A 6,000-nucleotide genomic window follows, 5' to 3' on the forward strand; every position below is an offset into this window, starting at 1 on the left:
TTATTTTTATTCCTAAAAAGTTAGCTTTGAGAGCCCAGAATTCTTTGGATCACATCTCCAACAAGCAAAGGACTTTCCCTTTTTGTGAGGTGTGGGAAGACAGCTACCTCTTTTTCCTGCATGCAAGCAGAGAACATCATATTTCTCCTCTCCTCACCTGTGGAAAAGACTTTCAAATTTGTACAGATATAACATTCAACCTGGTTTTGACTGCATTGCTCCAGGAGTGAGAAATATGGTATGGGGAATCATACAAGCAGTACTTGCTTTCTAATGTAAATAATAAATCTGTCTCATCTAAACATGTCATATTTACACTCAGGCTAAAATTAATAAATATTTAAAATGTAAGAGAGAACAAAAGCATGGCCTATTCTTAGACCCATAGTTATGATCTCTCGCCCACGTCCTGCGCAGGAGGTGAGAATGGGGTTCCCCTCAGTGGAATGATTGGCTGCGAAATAAAAGATAAGAAAAATGGAATAAAAAAACCACAGCACACAGAAAATACTTTCAAAAAGTGGGGGCAGGACAGGGAAGCCGACCACACCAATTGAGCTTCTAGAATAAATGGCAAAATGGAGCCTGTGCTTACTTTATTTATATGTCAGGGAACATCAAAGCCCTCCCATAGAATGTTCTTCACCAAAAAAGGTTAAAGATGGGCTGTCCAGTTCCCAACATCTCCAGAGCTACTATGAAGGATCTTCCTAGTAAAGTGAAGATAAAGATCATGTGCCTTTGGCAATCTCTTGCATGGGAGAATCATGAATAATTACCAAAGTTATCCCTAAAATATCCCTGGCTGCCATGAAGAGAAGACCCTTGAGTAATTCACAGGTGGCTTCCCACAATGATGTTTTTTCCTTTTTTTTGTAGTGGGGATTGAACCAGGGGCATTTAACCACTGAGCCACATTCCCAGCCCATTTTTATATTTTATTTAGAGATAGGATCTCACTGAGATGCTTAGGGCCTTGCTAAATTGCTGAGGATGGCTTTGAACTCACAATCCTCCTGCCTCCAGAGCCACTGGGATTACAGGTGTGCACCACCATGCCCATCCTGCAGGTATATTTCAAGAAGAGTGTTGAGGAGCAAGACACAGGAAGATTGCGAGTGTCTCATAAGAAATCCATCATGTAAGGATAGGCAAAGAAATACAGAGAAGGGACAGCCAGAGAGAGAAGTAGAAAACTGGGAGAGGCTGTATCAAGGAAGCCAAGTGAGAAGATGATTTCAAGAAGGGAAAGTGGTCAACAGTGTCAAAGATAAGAATTGAAAAGTAACCACAGAGCATATCTGCACTGGGATGTCTAGCAGCAGCTGGCACAGGGCCTTTCACAAGGTAAGAGTCGACTCATTTATTCAAGTTGAGAGAACAAGGCCAGAATTATGAACATCTGAATTTTAATCGTTATCCACACCATTGTAAATATGTATTACATATTCTATGAACCTGAATTTTTCCCATGACTAGTGAGTAGAGCCTTTATATAGGAAGCTTTCCCAGCTCTCTTCACTTGATATATTATGAACATTTTCTCTGTCACTATGTTTTCTTCCAAAAAATGGATGTTATTGGCTGCAAAATAGTCCTTTATTTGAATGTACCATGATTATTTAACCATTTTTTTCCTTAATACTCAGGCATTTAGATGATTTTCATCTTTTACTACTATAGATAACTTTTCCCTCTGATTATTTTCATAAGTAACTGTCCAATCACACTATTGCCTTGGGCTATATTCCTAAATATAGCATCAAATATTTGTTTCTACTCAATTGTATGGCTGACTTTCATAAAAGCTTTAAGAATGCCCTAAACTATAGTGCCTTGGTAAAAGAGTTCAAAGCGCCATAAGAAAGCCACAGAGATGTTTTAAAAACTGACAGAGCATGAAATCAGAGGTAAATCTGGCAGAGCAAATAGATGCTGGGTACACTGGCTGGATGTGAACCATAGACACAAAGGTCCAGTAACTCACTGTGTAGACAGCATCCAAAGACAGGACTGGTCAGGTAATTTTTTAAAAAAGAAAAATGAGTGCAACTACAAAATCGACAAGCTCTAAACACACAAAATTTCATAACTGGATTTGGGAATTCTCATTTTCACGGAGCTAAAAGACAGAATAATTTTGAGCCTATATGATTTTTGCAGAAAATAAATGTATAGGATTGGTTAAACAGAAACAGAAGGGTGTAGGCTCAAAAAGTCTTACTGGGGGGCTGGGGCTATAGCTCAGTGGCAGAGCGCTTGCCTACCACGTGTGAAGCACTGGGTTCAATCCTCAGCACCACATAAAAATTAAATAAAGGTATGCTGTCCATCTACAACTACAAAAAAAAAAAAAAAAGTCTCACTGACATGAGACAAATGGTTCCCCTGAGGAACCATTAAAGTTTAAGGAAACTTTAATATCATTACATTTAATATTCATTAATAACTGTAAGAATTTATTTATTTATAAAACTATCCACCATTGGTAATAGCTTGCTCAACAATAATTCTTATAACTTTTACTTATTTTATTTTTAAAATAGACACATTTATTCAACATCATAATTAGACTATTATGTCGCGACCCCTTGCCCGCAAGGAAGACGCAACAACAGGAATCTTCTTTCAGCCGTTTATTCAGGCCCCTGATGTTTCTTCTTCTCTCTCTCGGACGCCCCTCCCAGCCTTAATAAAGCATCCCAAGCCCCAATGCGAAGCTGCTACGTGGAGCTTTCTCATAGGGTGTTAAAAGATCACGTGCCAACTCTCCCAAATAAGGAGTTGTTTGTCACAGACCACAGCGGAGCCAGCGCCATCTTGTAATGGCGACCACAGTCCGAAGAAACGGCTCACCACAGTTCCCCCTTTTGTTTTCTAAGAACAACACAGGAGAGAGTAGAGGTCCTATCCCACTGTGCAGAAGTGGCTGCATAGTATGGCTCAGCCCCAAGGAGGCGCCTTCCCCAGATCTGAGGCCATATCAGCCGACGCTTTTCTCCGTGGGACGGGGCGTGGACGCGTCTAACCCGCATACAATAGGACATGCTCTCCTTGAGGTCCACTTCAAGGATCACTCAAGTGCAGTGCCTTGCCTCGCATCCTGTATCGTGACGATGGTGGACGAAGGGGGATAGCTAAGGCTGAACTGTGGCTGTATAGAAATACAACGATAAGCAAGTTGATAACACCCTAAAAGAAAGGCACGGGTCTTAAGGCGATAGAAAAGCACTAGTGTGGAAACCCATCTGCGTGCAATGGTAGGAAAGCCGGCAGAGTGCAAGGGCTTTCCAACACTAAGAGAATAACAAGGAAAGACATGTCGATCCCAGTGCAATGTCCGTAAGACTTGGGGTGCGACGACCATGTCAAAGATTTACTGTTTAATTTGCGCAAGCCAAACTTGAGGTGAGTTGCCATTTTCTAAAGCTGCAAGAGCTTGTATGATCATAGCTTTATCGTGAGCATTGCGGGCCTTGAGGCGACAGAGAAACCACAAGCAGAGAACCATACCGAAGCAACACATTGCACCAAAAATGCCTACCCCCACCCACTCTTTAAAAAAGGAAAAGGCAGAGGATATCCAATCGGTGAATTGACCCAAAGTTACGGGATCGACATGGGTACTGTTCAAGACAGCTATCTGGGTTAGTTGAGACTGGATCATGTCTTCCGCTGCCATGGACCAATTTCCGGCCAAGTATTCGCCAATGATACGGGAGGCATTCCTGGAATCATTAAATCTGACAGAGGTTATACATAAATGTGCACGTTGGTCAACACAGCCCAAAAGCACCAAATCAGCCAATTCTTCTACCTGAGCTTGGAGTAAATCTATTCTTTGGTTGGCAGCTAAAATCCCTGACAAAATATGTTGATTAATTGTATTCTGGGATTCAAGTATGGTGGAAGTTTGTTGAACAACTTGATTAATGGTGGCAGCAGTCTGCACTTGACTGGCCATGGCCACTCCGGCCGTGACCGCTGCAGCAGCAGATACCGCCACGGCTGTCACTATAGCAGCTGTGACTCCAAAATCCCTGCGGACTCTAAGTAGCTCAACAATGGGGAATTCGTCAGGGTCCGCAGTGACTGGGATAGGGACAAAAGTTGGAATTTTCATAACCACCGCTACAGTCCAAGAACCATTCCAACACTCAGATAAGAGACAGGTAACATTAGAACAATCCAGCATTTCTGACGAGGTGTCATTAGCCAAAAGGAGTAAGAACGGGGATTGGACACAGACCATTGCAGGGGGCAATGCGGCATTATATAACAGAGAGTTGAACGAAACAGATGTGAGTCTTTTACCTCGTTCACTCTCCCTAACAGTGCCAGAAACATTAGCCAGCCAACTCTTGGCTCCCAGCAATTGAGCCAGTGCAGAAATATCAGCTGAAGCCCCCTTTTCATTGGAGATCAGCCATTGAAACCAGGACCAACCCACTCCTGTAGAGGAGTTGACACTGTTGTTAAAGTTATAAACATACCTCTTAAGAGAGGGGGAAAGGGAGAAACCTTTAGCAACTTGACGTTGCTCCCAAGAATGATCCTGACAAGGCGTAAATGTTGGGGGGAAACCAAGATTAGGGGTACAGTAAGGAGAGGCCTTAAAATGGGTGGCATTATAAAGACTATTAGAAGAAGGAGGCACTGGGATTAGTACCTCGGAGATAATAGCCAAGGTAGTTGTGTTTAAAGCAGAGCTATTTGCGGGGGTTCTTGAGCCTGTTTGTTCCCCTGAGACTACTTGGCTCAGCACAGCACTGAGAATGCTCCCCGAAACCTGACTGGACCGCAATGGGTCCTCCCAGTTAGTCAAATTCTTGGTCTTAAGACTAATACAATGAGTGTTCCCAAGGCTGAAACAAAAAACTCCTGTGAGATTAACTTGAGATTGATTAAAAATGCTATCCACGTCCCCTCTAGGAGAGGCACAGGGAGCAGACATCTCACATGAGGTAGAGAAAAGAGTGGGGAGGACACTGGAATTACCATGAACCGGCATTGGCATTGGCCAAGCCCGTGCCACTGCCCACCACTGCATTGGTGTCATCTGTGTCATCGGCATCAGCACCAGAGCCAGAGCACTTAGCAGAATGAAGATCCTCATCACGGGATTGCTGTGGTATTTCCTGTTGCTGGTTAGCCGACGTCAAGACTCTTCTTGTCAGGCGTTCAGGGACCCACAACGGTTCCGTGCGATCCTGGGGAAAAACACATACAGATCCTCGTGCCCATGTCAGCACGGGGTCGGGGCCGTTCCATTGGCCCGTAAGAACATCTTTCCACTTAACATAGCCAATCACAGAGGGCTGAGGGGACACATGTCTATCGGCCGCAGAGCGATCATGAATATCCAAATTCAAAAAATTAATGGTAAAGAGAGCTAAGGACAGGCGTTCTTTAGGAGTATGTTCAGCACCTATTCCCCCCTTTTGTTTATGTAAAGTTTCCTTTAAGGTGCGATGAGCACGCTCAACAATGCCTTGCCCTTGAGGATTGTAAGGGAAACCATGAGTAAGTATTCCAGTAGGCTGTCGCATAGTGGCAAGCACACATAACTGGAAAGGTTTATCACTCTGGAGTCTGTATAAAGTAGCATGTTGTATAGCTTTTTTTACTGTCATAAGGGCCGCTCTAGCCTCTTTGGTGAGGCTACGAGGGGAAGTAAGATCTGGATCACCCCTAAGAGTAGTATACAAAGGCTGTAGCATAATATTAGAAATATGTAAATATCCTCGTATCCAATTAATATCTCCCAGCAGTTTTTGAAAATCATTTAGAGTTTGGAGATCCTGAGCTCGTATGGTGATTTTCTGTGGTCATAATTTGTCACACCCAATTGTTGCTCCCAAATACTTAATAGAATCCCCTGTTTGAATCTTTTCAGGTGCGATATGCAGTCCATATTGAGCTAACAACTTCACTAGGTCTTTATAGGCCTCATGAACTGTCTGCTCTGATTTAGCAGCCAATAATACATCATCCATATAA

The sequence above is a fragment of the Spermophilus citellus genome (assembly GCF_964194105.1).
Source record: "Spermophilus citellus genome assembly, chromosome: 8".
Taxonomy (NCBI): domain Eukaryota; kingdom Metazoa; phylum Chordata; class Mammalia; order Rodentia; family Sciuridae; genus Spermophilus; species Spermophilus citellus.